This window comes from Schistocerca nitens, chromosome 5 (assembly GCF_023898315.1).
Source record: "Schistocerca nitens isolate TAMUIC-IGC-003100 chromosome 5, iqSchNite1.1, whole genome shotgun sequence".
Lineage (NCBI taxonomy): Eukaryota > Metazoa > Arthropoda > Insecta > Orthoptera > Acrididae > Schistocerca > Schistocerca nitens.
Window position 1 is genome coordinate 219,724,193 of NC_064618.1, and position 16,256 is coordinate 219,740,448.

At 43.6% G+C, this 16,256-nt stretch overlaps 1 protein-coding gene and 1 non-coding gene across 2 annotated transcripts in view; both read left to right on the top strand.

The window, feature by feature from the left end:
• Positions 1-16,256, top strand: part of LOC126259964 (muscle, skeletal receptor tyrosine protein kinase-like) — a 725,418-nt gene that overhangs the window by 25,074 nt on the left and 684,088 nt on the right. The window lies entirely within an intron of this gene.
• Trnas-gga (transfer RNA serine (anticodon GGA)) lies at positions 12,339-12,422 on the top strand. The gene is given in 2 exon segments: positions 12,339-12,378; positions 12,388-12,422. It is a non-coding gene; the product is annotated as a tRNA-Ser (tRNA).

The following is a 16,256-nucleotide window of genomic DNA, read 5'->3' on the forward strand; positions in this document are numbered from 1 at the left end:
ATTACAAGCTGACATAATTAAAAATTATGCAGACTTTTGTGTAGCTATTTGTTTCCGTCAACGTCGTCACTGAAGCGCTCTCTTTAAGAGGTTGCTGGTTCGAAACCTGGTGGAGGAAGAAATTTACACCACCAATAGTTGGTCGGAATGAGGCGAGACGAGTTGACGTAAATTCCCTGATCACGAGTCAAATTCCAAACCTTTCCTCTGTGTCTCACAGAGTGGGGGAATGTGACGTTGTTGATGGTGATTCTTCCCTTTGAGGTTAAGCTCGGTGTCACAGCCAGTCCTAACTTATGTGCTGGCACCCTTCTCTGTCCCAGAACTGGAACATGGCACCTAACTACACACACACGGTAGGCGGAAGATGGATGGTATCGGTCTGTGGATTGTGTCAGACGAAACACTAGCGCAAGTGGCAGCGTCTGCCTCGTTACTGCAGTGTGGACTGTGTAGGAACAAGATAGTTAACGGAATAACAACACTACGTTTCGGGTTTCAATACTTTTCTATTTGTAGCTATTTTTATGGTGCACGAACTTAATTTACAAGTGTTGTATCCTATTTGCAAGTAAGTAATTTTACGTTCTTATTTTATCTCTAGATACATCTCATATTACTCTCTGTACTGCAGGCTGTGACAATGTCTAACCCAAGTAATACTAATGAGGTTAGCCTGGGCAATACCAGCGCGTTTCCCTTAACATGTACTGTTAATGGGGTTGGGAGAGTTCTGGGGACATGAGGAGGGTGTTTTGCGCCCACCACGAATACCACAAATAAATTTTTAAAAAGATACAAATTTCGTTAACTGTATTTGACTTTTATTCACAATATATTTTTAAAGATATATTAATCTGCAGGAAGTTCCCAGAACTTGAAAATATGGATATGACACTTGTGGTAAATCACACTCACTACTACTTAGTTGCTTAGTTACTTCCATGTTCCATACAGCAACATCACGCAGGCAGTTCGTAGAGGCACGCACTGCGTGTTGTCGAGCCCTGTCCTCTTGAAAAATGCCACCATGTACTATCGCATGACAGATAACTCATGAGGATATAGTATGCTCCTGAGGTATCTTTGTGTTGTCATTGCTCACTCAAGCACTACTAGGCGTCATATGAAACATACCCAATGGCCAGGAATAACACAACAGTGTCTCTCCAAAACATTGAAAGAATGGGACCTCTTCCCAAGTCGGCACCGTATTCCTCGGCGATGGTCGCTTCTAGGATAGTACGGAATCTTCATTCATCCCTGACCTGAATGCGACAGCATTCATCAGCCGTTCATGCGTCCCGGTCACGGCATCGCTCCAGATGTTTATGTTGTGCTGTTCACGGAAGCCTACGCATGGGAGGGTAAGTCCCGAGCTGATATTAGTCTCTGGACAATCCGGGATCTTGCAGGGAATCCATTAGTTGTTTTCGGAGGGCCGCACGTTCCCATTCAGTTGAACATTGAGCATTACAAATCTGGATATAGAACGATTCGACCAGTTGGCCAAATGAAGACCTATCTTGTGGCGCCTTTCAGACTCACACGAGCAGGTAGCATCTCCTTGTAGTTCGCACTGTTTACTCACCTGATAACGTTCAAGCCCTACCAGGCCCGATAACAACATCAATGTACTGTGGTGGCAGTTCTGTCACAGTGATTTACAACTCTAATCATTTACATGCCCGCGGATGGTGCGTACTTGTGGCAAGTTAGTGTGACGTCTGATCATTTCTTTTGGGTGCTTCACATTGTTGCCATACATTCTAAATTGGTGTGAGACCGAGTTTTATAATTCTGTTAGCTAACGTACACTGAAGCGCCCAAGAAACTGGTATATGTATGCATATTCAAATACAGAGATATGTAAACAGATAGCGAACGGCGCTGCCGTCAACAACACCTGTATAACACAACAAGTGTGTGGTGCAGTTGTTAGATCGATTACTGCTGCTACAACGAAGGTTATCAAGATTTAAGCGAGTTTTAACGTGGTGTTATAGTCAGCGCACGAGTGATGGCACACAGCATCAGCGAGATAGCGATGAAGTGACGATTTTTCCGTACGACCATTTCACAAATGTACCGTGAATATCAAGAAACCCGTGAAACATCAAATCTATGACGTCACCGCGGTCGGAAAAAGATCCTGCAAGAACGTGTCCAACGACGACTGAACAGAATCGTTCAACCCCACAGAAGTACAAACCTTCCGAAAATTGCTGCAGATTTCGATGCTGGGCCATCAACAAATGTCAGCATGCGAAACATTTAACGAAAGATCATCGATATTGGCTTTCGGAGCCGAAGGCTCACTCGTGTACTCCCGATGACTGCACGACACAAAGTTTTGCACCTCGTCAGGGCCCGTCAACAACGACATTGGACTCTTGATGACTGGAAACGTGTTTTCTGATCGTACGAGCCTTGTTTCAAATTGTATCGAACGGATGGAGACAGCCTGGTGAATCCATGGACCCTGCATTTCAGTTGATGGAGGCTCTGTATTGGTGTGGGGCGTGTGTAGTTGGGGTGATATGGGACTCTTGATATGTCTAGATACGACTCTGGCAGGTGACACGTACGTAAGCATCCTGTCTAATCACCTTCCTTCATTCACGTCCATTGTACATTCCGACGAACTTGGGCAATTCCAGCAGGATAATGCGACTCCCTGCACGTCCAGAATTTCTACAGAGTGGCTCCAGGGACACTCTTCTGAGTTTAAACACTTGCGCTAGCCACTAAACTCCCCAGACACGAACATTATTGAGCATATCTGGCATGCCTTGCAACGTTCCGTTTAGAAGAGATCTCCACTTTCTTGCACTCTTACGGATTTATGGACAGTCCTGCAGTATTCATGGTGTGAGTTCCATCCAGCACTACTTCAGCCATTAGTCGAGTCCATTCCATGTCATGTTCCGGCACTTCTGCGTGCTGGCGGTGGCCCTACACGATATCAGGCAGGTGTACCAATTTATTTGGCTCTTCAGTGTGTAAGAGGCTGTCGCATGTGATCATTGAGGTGACAAATGGGATGAATTAATTTCACTGTAGCCTCGGTCTGAGAATTGTACTAGTTCCCCGGTGCTCCTCAACCCGCAAACCGTCATCTGGAACCCGTGAGACATATTCGGAGCGGAAGTAGTGATGGCGGCAAATGAAGGCCACCGAGTTGTTCAGTGACGGCTGTCGACAGTGTTGATGGAACGGCTGCTGCACACCAGGTCCGCACCCGCCGCGTTCCTCCAAGTGGCGACATCTGGAGACGGGGAACAGGTTCCCCGCGCTACCGGGTCACTGCGTTCACTTCTCAAGGACGCGACCAGCGACACCGCAGCACGCCGTTTAGCGAGTACAAATTACAGCCCTTGTAACTCTTGTTTAGAGCCGCGCTGCGTCATTACGGGCCCGGGAGAAATTCGCTTTGTAATGGACGTTGGCAGGCAGTTTACCACCGGTTCTGAAGACAAAACTCTGGGAGTGAACGCGGAACCGGTGAGGGCATTATGGCTTAGCTTTTGATTACGTGAATGATGAAAATAAATAATGTAGAATAGTTGACACAAATTTTTCCTATTTTCCCTGTTTTCTGTACGAGTGTATCAGTGTAAAAAAATGGTTCAAATGGCTCTGAGCACTATGGAACTTATCATCTATGGTCATCAGTCCCCTATAACTTAGAAATACTTAAACCTAACTAACCTAAGGGCATCACACAACACCCAGTCATCACGAGGCAGAGAAAATCCCGGAACCCGCCGGGAATCGAACCGGGAACCCGGGCGCGGGAAGCGAGAACGCTGCCGCACGACCACGAGCTGCGGACGTGTATCAGTGTATCTGTATGAGTGTATCAGTTTCCATTGTCCATCACAATGCAGTAAGCATTCTGATGTTGAAACAGTCAAGCACGATGTACAACAAATATTTATTTCGCTCCAATTTCTTTTTCAAAAGTACATTAATAAAATTTCACTTCACAAAATCCGAATCTGATTTATTGTATAATTGTGGGAATAACACATTGTACCATTCCGCTTAGTGATAGTACACATGAAATATTTGAAATGTCAATATGGTTCGAGGCAAATAGATTACCAAGCACCAGTTGTAGGTCCCTCGTTTTAGTCACCCGTGACTGACGGCTTTGTTGCCTTTTGCAAGGACATGAGCGTGTCTGCAAGGCTTGCTTGTACGAAGAAAGTATACTGTTGTCATATTCATTGACTCGGTAACTACCAAATAAACCCGTTTCTTCGTTAGATCTCCTGCATTCATAATTGCTATGGACTATGGCTGGCACCCCTGCACCCAGGTGACACGCACGAGTTTTTGTGCTCTCTTAGAGATAAGTTATTTATGTTATGTTAACAGTGAGTTTAGTTCAGATTACTCCGTAAATAAGTGTATTAGTGTGTTTTTTAAGCTTACTACAAAAAGTTTCCTTTCCTTTGTGTGTTATTCCACAAGACACAAGAAGATTATAAAGTCAGGTTGCTGTCGTGTTCTTGTTTAATTTGCCCCACTCCTAGAATCTCGCTTAATTGTTCTTTTTTCTTTCTAGCATTTTAAGTATTCCTTCATTATTTAGTTCACGTTTCCGAAACGTAGCGTAAATTTTAAGTCGTTTGTTCAGAAACTTTACACTAGAAGTATGTTTGTATACAGCTTGCTACATTGAAGTTATATTTTATTGTGAATAAATTAATTGATAGATACAGCAATTACGTGAGTCCTGAGTTCTATTTTTAAGCGGAAATAACCAAAGAATTACGTTATGTCATACACCTGAAGTGCTAACTTGTTGGCCTAATTTTTGCGGCTCATAACGAAGATTAGTGTAGTGTGAAATGTGTTTCGTAAACGAATTCTATTTTTAAACGTTTAATCTGTGTTGTTATACGCGATAAATGTAGCTGTTGCTGTACAGTAGCCGGACAGGGAGTTGAATGCGTAGATCATGGATTGTAATTTCACTGGGGTGACTGGAATTGGGAACTGAATGGGTAACTCAGTGACTCTCACCCGTGGAACTGTAAGCTCTGAAAGAAAAATAAAATAAAAAATAAAAAAAAGGAGAGAGAAATGCTGAACAGGAGACTAAGATTTGTGCCCTTCAGACTGATTTAGATTACGTGAAATTTGAAATTTGCAGAAGACAGGTTGAGTGGTAAGCGGAACTGGGTAAAGGTAACAAGCAATGAAGCAATGGGCGGGTGGGAAACGGTTTCCTAGGGGTCAACATAAACGAAAACTGATTTTGGGGGTCGACGAGGTCTAAAAATCGACCCCTATTAAATTAACACAAGTTCTTATTTAAAACATTCAAGATAGGTAGGTACTGTATTGTTTATGTTGTGGTACGTGTACTAAGAATAATTAATATTTTTGTAGGAAATAGTATTGTTGTAGTATTGTAAAGTCTCAAGTTCATACAAGATGAAAAACTCGGCAAGTCTGTGTGGACAAGTTTGTGCAAGATAATGAGTTCGAGCGTACGTCTTTCAGGCGCGTCTTGACTTGCTCTCTATTTGACGCTTACGTGATTTAACACGAACGAATTCATGATCGATATGAAAAAACTAAAGATAGGCCCCCTTATTCATAATAGTCTACTAACTTAAAGCATTGCTAATTCTCACTCAGTCTTCTTCTATTGACCTAAGTCAGAATGAAAAATAACACTCTGTAGCAGCTGCTTTAAGTTAGCGGACCATTATGAATAAGGGGGTTGATCTTAAAAGTAGGTAATTTGGCCATGGGGGTCTGAGGTAACAGTTCATTTTAGAAAAGGGGTCACTAGTCCAAAATAGTTTGGGGATCCCTGGACTTTACATTTACCGATACAATATACAATAACTTTGACTTGCCACCTGAAGCAATAGGGTAAGACCCTCATCCAGATGTAGGGTGCAGCTGGCTTCCAACAAGGAAACGAAGTGTAGGTCAGTACCAAAAGAGGGTAGTAGCCATGGCAGTATTCTAGGTGAGGTGCTTCAGGACAAATGAGGAACAGGGTACCATGTCACAAGTATTGTGAATCCAAGTGCTGGCCTTACCCAGGTGGCAGTGGACATAGGGAATGTGTGTAAAGATATTTTGCAAAGAGGATCATACTAGGTAGAGCAGGGACCTAGCTAAAGAGAGAAATTACAGCGTTAGGGTGACCTGGATGAAACAGCAGAGGCATTTACATGCACGAGTGAGAGTTTTGTGGAGAGCCTATAGCCCCGTGACCTGTCCTGGGTTAACACTGCTGTGAACCTTGTGAACACTGAGTTGAGCAGGCTGCTGCTCACTGAAGTGAAATCTGATGTGAGCGCAGTGCCTGATTTTACAACTAGGAGATAGAGGTGTACTAGACAAGGCCAACACCCTCAATAAGAGAGAGCAAGGGTGGCTGTGCGTGTTACAGTAATAGTATGGAACCAACCATCACACAAAGCAACATCCAGTGGTTGCTGGTGTCAGAGTGGTACCTATTTAGGGTTCCGTGCTTCAATCTGTAAAAGTGGAACCCATATACGATCGCTTTGTTGTCCGTCCGTCTGCCTGCCTTCCAGGCAGGGATTCGAATCCAGGTCTCCTGCCCACTAGACAGATATGTTAACCACCGCACCACCCTGGCACTGCAGGTAACACACCTGCGCATATTACTCTAGTACTACTCCCTCCCTCCTTTGGCCTGTAACCATTATCATAGATAAAGTTGAGACTTCATATGTCTCTGAAACATATAATTTATGTAATTTGAGCACAGGCGAAATTATTCCCGTTTCGTTCAGTGTTAAGGTGCTCTTTCTATCTTTGAGAGCCACTCCAATATTGACACGCATTAAGAAGGGCAGCATCAAGAAGGGCAGCATCAAGAAGGGCTGAGGCGTGAAATGGAGTTTATATAGGGAGGCAGACGTGCTAGGGTAATCAGTGCAGGTGTGTTAAGTGCAGTGGCATGGTGATGCAATGGTTAGCGCTTCTGCGTAGTGACAAGGAGACTTCGCAGAATGAGATTTTCACTCTGCAGCGGAGTGTGCGCTGATATGAAACTTCCTGGCAGATTAAAACTGTGTGCCGGACCGAGACTCGAACTCGGGACCTCTGCCTTTCGCGAGAAAGTGCTCTACCAACTGAGCTACCCAAGTGCGACTCACTCCCCGTCCTCATAGCTTTATTTCTGCCAGTACCTCGCCTCCTACCTTCCAAACTTTACAGAAGCTCTTCTGCGAACCTTGTAGAACTTCTCATCCTGGAAACATCCCCCAGGCTGTGACAAAGCCATGTCTCCGCAATATCCTTTCTTTCAGAAGTGCTAGTTCCATCTCACTTCGGCATTCTATGGAGACATCTCATCTTCTAAGCCCAATGGATCGCACGATATGCTGCAGCCGCATGGGCAGCCTGTTTGGGATCCTCAAATACTGAATGCGTCGAATAGAACAAGTTCATGCTGAATGTGGCGCCATTCAGTAGCAGGACTGCACATTTGAACAAGGCCCGTGTGGGCCAGTTTAAACACACAGCATATCGTGCTCTACATTGTACTGTACACTCATGATGAATTAAAAAGTACTAGTAGCATAGAGACCAAGAATTTCTGTCCACGTGTGCATATGACCTTTAACGCATAGATTCTCTGGACGAAGACACGGATCTACCACCAAACAGAATACAATATAATAAAATCGTCTCAGGGACCCTGCAATTTGATCCTGTTTAGCAGAATCATCCTATATACTTGGAGTATCTTAAAATTTTATTCAGTCTTTGACACTATACTTGAGTAATAGCGATATATTCATTTAAAAGTGTATATGAGTCATGCGAAAGTGTACGCTGCAATCACATATTGAGTACGCCACTGGAGCTATGACTCCGAGCGTCGTGGGGCAGCGTTGAAGACAATGGGTTCTCATTCTGCAGGAATGGGAGACGCAGTCACGTACAGCCTTCCACAATTATTTTCTCCATAGTTTCCCTAAACCGTTGAAGGCAAATACTGTAAAATGCTTTTTTATTCCAGTCTCTGATCACAAATGAATTCTTTAGATGATGACCGGTTTCAGTCTGTAATGACCATCTTCAGGTCTAAAATATATAAATATAAACATCTAGTCAGCAGTGTGTCTTTTAATATAAAACAGCAATACGTATCACAATATACTGTCATACACCAGGGAAATGTACAGATAAAATATGGTATAACGTACCTTTTTTACACCATGTCCTAAACTGATAAGGCCATAAATATAAACAGCATAGCATCGTCACATAGATTTAAAATATGGTGTAGAATAGGCCACTTCGTCCACATAGTGATTATTGCCAATCTGTCACACTGGCCGCTCTTTTAAAATTAGATTCAGGGAGCATTTGCAAGCACATAACAAAACTGCATTAGGAAATGCATTAGCAAAAACCGGCCACACTATACACAGGGCAGAGAAGGGTCGCGTTCTCGGCTTGTTGGAAAAGTTAGAAGTTTACAAAGCCAAATGTCATGAGCCCCCTAGGGAACTCAATGGACAAAGAGATTTTGTACCCAACGCCTATCTTGCTTTGTTTGATAATATACTACGATAACCAATTTTTTTTTCCTTTATTCAAACGATAACCAAATAATGCCTCGTGTATTTATACCTAGCCTTACTTGACGAGTTATGTTGAGAACAGAAGGTATTTCCCTTCCTCCCGCACAGTACTTGTAACTGATTATCTCCTACATACTCATGGAATGTATAGCCAAACTATATAATTTTATTTATTGAATGCTTGTATGTTGTTTAAAAGTTTTCTGTGGGAGACATGTGACGATGTATGTAAAGCCCTCGATTGGTTAAGTTCTTACGATCGGTGCGCGCCTACATAAGATTCTAGCGGCCGACCAACAGAGGGCGCTGTTCATTGATCTGTCTCTTTTTCAGCTGTCATATAGACATTTTATCTTTCTTAAGTAATTATGCTATATTAATTGTTGACCTTAAATTCACCATAAAAAAGGGTCGGACCTATTCTCTTCATATCTTTCCTCTTAATAATTTTACATGGATAACTGCATTCATCTTTTAATGTATCACAATTGGTTTCTATGATAGTCATCAATTTTAATAAGTCTGCTACATGCATTTTATCTAATGTGCTTTTATCAGATTATGTTTTTGCGGAAATGATGACTACATATAAGCAAGCCCACAGTAGCGACATCTAGGGACGGTGTAGGCAAACAGGTTTCTGGATGCTACTGTACCTCAGTAGCTAGTTGGCAATAATCACTATGTGAACGATGTGGCCTATTCTACACCATATTTTAAATCTATGTGACGATGCTATGCTGTTTATATTTATATGTTTTGACGATGCCATTATGGCCGTATCACTTTAGGGCATGGTGTAAAAAAGGTACGTTATACCATATTTTATCTGTACATTTCCCTGGTGTATGGCAGTATATTGTGATACGTATTGCTGTTTTATGTTAAAAAGACACACTGCTCACTAGATGTATATATTTATATATTTTAGATCTGAGGATGGTCATTACAAACTGAAACCAGTCATCATCTAAAGAATTCATTTGTGATCAGAGACTGGAATAAAAAAGCATTTTACAGTATTGGATCACTGTTTGTACACGCGATTTTGTCGCAGTTGGTGAAAATACTGGGATATTTCCACTGAAAACGGTATGGTCAGTTTATTCAATTTCTTTCAAATCGAGCTTGTTCTTCGGCTTTCATGATGTAATCGTCATTTTACAATATGCCTCTCCTTAACAGATTTCATCTACTACCAAATTAGTTTTCTTCTCTAGGCGGTTGCATGGTTCAAAGGAATCGCAGTGACTTAACATGCCTCTACAGATAACGTGTGGTACCACTTGTTGTTTTCTGTCCTATGACTTGTTTGATGCAGGTCTCGAAGCTTGTCTACACTGCGCTAGTCTCTCCATCTCTGTGTGGCTTCTGCAACCTATATTCACTTGAACCAGTTCACTGTATTAAGACCTTGGACTCCCTCTACAATTTTTACCCCACACACTTCCCTACATCACCTGTTAAATATTTCTTAATGTCCCTGGAATGTGGCGTGTCCGCTATAACAAGCATCACGGTTTTACAACAGATGTACAATTTGTTGACGACAGATGAAGAAGTTCAGGGTGTCCGCTTTTCTGTCTCTCTTCTGTAGCTGATTATCGTGTGTGTGTGTGTGTGTGTGTTTTACAGATATGCCACGTATGCTAATTTGACGTATGAGAATTTTTAAAAAATAAAACATAAAACCTCGGATAACGTAAACGTGTCAGGTATGTTCGCTGCTACTGTAATGTAAAACTTTGAATGTTATTCCAGTCAGATTTTCGGAATAAATAATACTGCATACCCAAATTTAATTAAGCATTTCCTAATAATCAGACGATGCCTTTGAGAGATATGTGTGCGGATCTGACTGAATGAGAAATTCTTTTTATAAATAGAGCGTAAATTTCAAGTGGCACAATCGTATGTGGAGTCCGTTCGTTTCCACTTTAGTATAAAGCTTTGAACGATACTGCTGTCAGTTTTTCCGAACCAATATTGGATACTTGAATTGATTTATGAATTTCCTGAAAAGCAGACTATGTGTGTGAGAGAATTACCGACCGAAAGAAACTTCCTAGAGAACAATACTACTTGCAGTCAGTGACCGTAACCAAGCAGTTTTGTTAAAGTCACATGTTTCCGGTTGATGTTGACATCTTCATATCCAAAGAGAGGAAAGAAAATTCAATGTAAATACAATGTTACATTTTCTTCCGCTTATACCGAGATATGTCATCGTACATGGAACTTGACAAATGCAATGTTTCTCAGCATACGGATGCACCATTTTAGGGACTACACGAAGAGGCCACATAGTTATTCATTCTGGCGAAAATTTGCATAATTACCTCGGTATGTCTTTTAAAACCTTAGTCTACCTGTTCTCGAGGTTTATTTTTAAAAGATATATATGTTCTGCTTTTACATCCTCACCTTTTTTATTTGCGTAACGGAAGCTGGAACATAATCTGCTGCTTGTGGCAGACGCCGGAAATTAATCCCCTAACCCTTTCCCACAGCTACCGCTTCTCCTCTCCCCTCCCCTCCCCTCCCCTTTCGATTATAATTATTTCACTTAAAAATACAGAGATGAAATTTCGGTGGCAGCGGTTGCGCTGGTTAATATATACAGCAACTACCATGACATGCTCTGGCTGTAACTTTTGATCGAGAATTTCGTGTGTTTGAAAAAAAAAATCACACATTTAGTTGGCCTAACGGAATCGTTTGTTTTTAGCCTCAACCAAAGATGGGGAACGTTACAAGCATCTCTGGAGGAAGACATTTCATCATCTGTTAGGGGCGAAGCAGAAGCTTTTTTGTTGGAGCTAACATTCCAAAATTCCGAAAATCTGACAGCAAGAGCGTTCAAAACTTTATACTTCAGAGACATTCCCAAAATGAAGCTTGACTTCAACCTTGAATCAAAAATGACTGTGAGCGACAGTGAGGTTTAGGTGTCTTCCAAGGAGATTGTTGCTAATTTAATACCCAACAAAAAGGACTCACAATTGTGTTGTAGTCAACACGTTAGGCTGTGCAGAATCGGACAGGAAAGGACTATGTGGACAATACCGACAAGAAGGGACAGGATGATAGGACATCTGCTAAGACATCAGGGAATAACTTCCATGGTGCCAGAGAAAGCTGCAGAGAGTAAAAACTGTAGAGGAAGATACATACTGGAACACATCCAGCAAATAATTGAAGACATACGTTGCAAGTCCTATCTAAGATGAGAAGATTGGCACATGAGAAGAATTCGTGGTGGGCCGCATCAAACCACTCGGAAGACTGATGACTCAGAAAAAATGCTGTGATGACCTTCAAGCTTCGCATTTGGAACAGCTGCTTTGATTTACCCCCAAAAACTTGGGACAAGTTTAATGCTTTAGTGAAGAACTCAGCGTGACGCAAAGACGGTATGAAAACTGCCTGGAGTACCGATATGATGAGAGACTACAGTTGATCGTTTCACCGAGACATTCAATAGGAAATTCACTGGAGAAGAAGCTATATTATATGCTCCATGGCGGAGAAAGAAACATAATCCAATGAGCACCTACACTATTTGATCTAAAGCATGGTTCAAATGGCTCTGAGTACTACGGGACATAACACCTGAGGTCATCAGTCCCCTAGAACTTAGAACTACGTAAACCTCCTCCACAGCAACGTGAAACGGACCACTAGAGGTCACGACAGGTGGACCCGCCAGTATAAAAGGAGGAGGGGACTACTGTGTTGCCGGCCTGGGTGGCCGAGCGGTTCTAGGCGCTACAGCCTGGAACAGCACGACCGCTACGGTCGCAGGTTCGAATCCTGCCTCGGGCATGGATGTGTGTGATGTCCTTAGGTTAGTTAGGTTTAAGTAGTTCTAAGTTCTAGGGGACTGATGACATCAGAAGTTAAGTCCCTTAGTGCTCAGAGCCATTTGAACCATTTTTTGACTACTGTGTTGTCAGAAGAGAAATGCACACATCAGAAAAAGTCTTGCGTCAGCCCGGTTCCTAAAATCACAGACACAGTCCCTTTGACTGTTCAGAAATGTCACTAGACCCACCCAAATATGTAAACAACCAGTCTGGTACACGACTCGTGTTGTCTGTAGTTCAACCATGCCTTGACGGTCAGTACCGCGGTTCGATCGCGTCCGCATTGTTACTTTGTGCCTGGAAGGGCTCTCAACAAGGGAAGAGTCCAGGCGTCTCGGAGTGAACAAAAGCGATGTTGTTCGGACATGGAGGAGACAGAGAGGGACAGGAACTGCCTATGACATGCCTCGCTCAGGCCACCCAAGGGCAGAGGATGACCGCTACCTACGGATTATGGCTTGGTGGAACCCTCACAGCAGTGCCACCATGTTGAATAATTCTTTTCGTGCAGCCACAGAACGTCGTGTTACAACTGTGCGCAATAGGTTGCATGATGCGCAACTTTACTCCAGAAGTCCATGGCGAGGTCCATCTTTGCAATCACGACACCATACAGCGCGGTACAGATGGGCCCAACAACATGCCGAATGGACCGCTCGGAATTGGCATCTTGTTCTCTTCACCGATGAGTGTCGCATATGCCTCCAGCCAGACAATCGCCGGAGACGTGTTTGGAGGCAACGCGGTCAGGCTGAACGCCTTAGACACACTGTCTAGCGAGCACAGCAAAGATGAGATTCCCTGCTGTTTTGGGGTGGCATTATGTAGGGCCGATGTACGCCACTGGTGGTCATGAAAGGCGCTGTAACCGCTGCACGATACGTGAATGCCATCCACCGACCGATAGTGCAACCATATCGGCAGCATATTGGCGAAGCATTCGTCTTCATGGACGACAATTCGCGCCGAAATCGTGCACATCTTGTGAATGACTTCCTTCAGGACAACGACATCGCTCGACTAGAGGCTTCAAATGGCTCTGAGCACTATGGGACTCAACTGCTAAGGTCATTAGTCCCCTAGAACCTAGAACTAGTTAAACCTAACTAACCTAAGGACATCACAAACATCCATGCCCGAGGCAGGATTCGAACCTGCGACCGTAGCGGTCTTGCGGTTCCAGACTGCAGCGCCTGTAACCGCACGGCCACTTCGGCCGGCTCGACTAGAGGGGCCAGCATGTTTTCCTGACATGAAGCCTAACGAACTTGCTTGTGATAGATTGAAAAGGATGTAGACCGAATCGCCGTTGAGGAATGGATCAATCTGGACCAACAGTGCCTTGATGAACTTGTGGGTAGAATACCACGAGGAATACAGGCATGCATCAATGCAATAGGACGTGCTACTGGGTATTAGAGGAACCGTTGTGTAGAGTAATCTGGACCACCACCTCTGACACTCTCACTGTATGGTGGTACAAGATGCAATGTATGGGTTTCATGAACAATAAAAACGGCGGAAGCGATGTTTATGTTGATCTCTATTCCAGTTTTCTGTACAGGTGTTCGAACTCTCGGAACGGAGGTAATGCAAAATGTTTTTGATGAGTGTAGTAACAGTAGAGTGAGGCGGTTGGGAGAGGTTAACGACTTCGAACGTGGATTAGTCACTGGGTATTATGTGAGTAACAAATTTAATAGGAATACGTCAGCCCTTCTAAGCCACTCGGCTGTTGGTAATGCTATTATGAAGTGGAATCGAGAAGAGAAACGGTACATAAACGAAGACCAAGTAGACCTTGTGTACCGACGGACGGAGACCGCCACGCATTGTGGAAGTTGGTTGAAAAAAATCGTATCGGATCAGCGGAGGGAGTCAATAGCGAGTTCCAAAGACCTACCAGCAGTCTCGCTAGTACAGCGACTGTGTTTAGGGAGTTAAAAAGAGTGGAGCGCAATGATCGAGCAGCCCCTCAAAAGAAACACATTTCTGTATCTACTGCTAAGTGACGCTTGAGGCGTATGGGAAGGTGGGTGACTGGAAACGTGTGATTTGGAATGCTGGAGTGATAAATCGAAATCTGCATCTATACTCCGCAAACCACGTTATACCATTCGGTGGAATGGTTTGTGCTTGGGGAATGCTTTGAGAACGTTACATGCTATCATGTGTTATACCAACAACGAAGTATGGAGAAGGTGTTGTTACGGTACGAGGGCGTTTTTTGTGGAGAGAATCGCTTTACTGCTTTAAGAAAAAATTTATATACGGACGAATATGAACAAATTTTATTGCACTGTGTTCTGCCTACTGTACAGGAAGAGTTTGGAGACGATGGTTGCTTGTTTCAACATGAAAATGTTTCCTGTCATTAAGCAACATGTGTGAGGCAAAGATTTGTGGATATTAACGTTCCTGAAATGGACTGACCGGTCCAAAGTCCCGACATTAACTCAATGTAACTCCTTTCGGACGAGTTTGGACGTCGACTTCGCTCAAGATCCCAGAGTCCAACATCACTACCTTCTCTGGTTTCGGCTGCTGAAGAAGAATGGGCTGACATTCCTTCACAGACATTCAGACAGCTCACAGTAGGTGACCCCAGCAGAGTTCAAGCCGCCATAAAGGCGAAGGATAGACACACTCCAAATTAATGCCCATATATCTTGGATCAGTGTACTTCCAACATAAGAAAGATGTGTGTTATGGTTATACGTGAGCAAAAACTTTGTTAATGTTGAAAAATCAATTTTTGTTCATTCACTTACTGATGTTTCACTAATTTTCTTGTGTATTGCAAAGTAGTATGGTGACAACTGTGCTGACTTAAGCTCTCGTCAACACACCAGGTGGAAAGGAGGTTGCGAGGAGATCGATAGTAGGCGCAAGCAATGCGCCTATCAGGAGAGAAGCCAAAGACAAACTCTCAAGAAACACACCGCCACCGCCCTCTCGGCCGCTAGTACGAGGTGCATTCAAGTTCTAAGGCCTCCGATTTTTTTTTTTTTTTTCCAATTAACTACTCACCCGAAATCGATGAAACTGGCGTTACTTCTCGACGTAATCGCCCTGCAGACGTACACATTTTTCACAACGCTGACACCATGATTCCATGGCAGCGGTGAAGGCTTGTTTAGGAGTCTGTTTTGACCACTGGAAAATCGCTGAGGCAATAGCAGCATGGCTGCTGAATGTGCGGCCACGGAGAGTGTCTTTCATTGTTGGAAAAAGCCAAAAGTCACTAGGAGCCAGGTCAGGTGAGTAGGGAGCATGAGGAATCACTTCAAAGTTGTTATCACGAAGAAACTGTTGCATAACGTTAGCTCGATGTGCAGGTGCGTTGTCTTGGTGAAACAGCACATGCACAGCCCTTCCCGGACGTTTTTGTTGCAGTGCAGGAAGGAATTTGTTCTTCAAAACATTTTCGTAGGATGCACCTGTTACCGTAGTGCCCTTTGGAACGCAATGGGTAAGGATTACGCCCTCGCTGTCCCAGAACATGGACACCACCATTTTTTCAGCACTGGCGGTCCCCGAAATTTTTTGGTGGCGGTGAATCTGTGTGCTTCCATTGAGCTGACTGGCGCTTTGTTTCTGGATTGAAAAATGGCATCCACGTCTCATCCATTGTCACAACCGACGAAAAGAAAGTCCCATTCATGCTGTCGTTGCGCATCAACATTGCTTGGCAACATGCCACAGGGGCAACCATGTGGTCGTCCGTCAGCATTCGTGGCACCCACCTGGATGACACTTTTCGCATTTTCAGGTCGTCATGCAGGATTGTGTG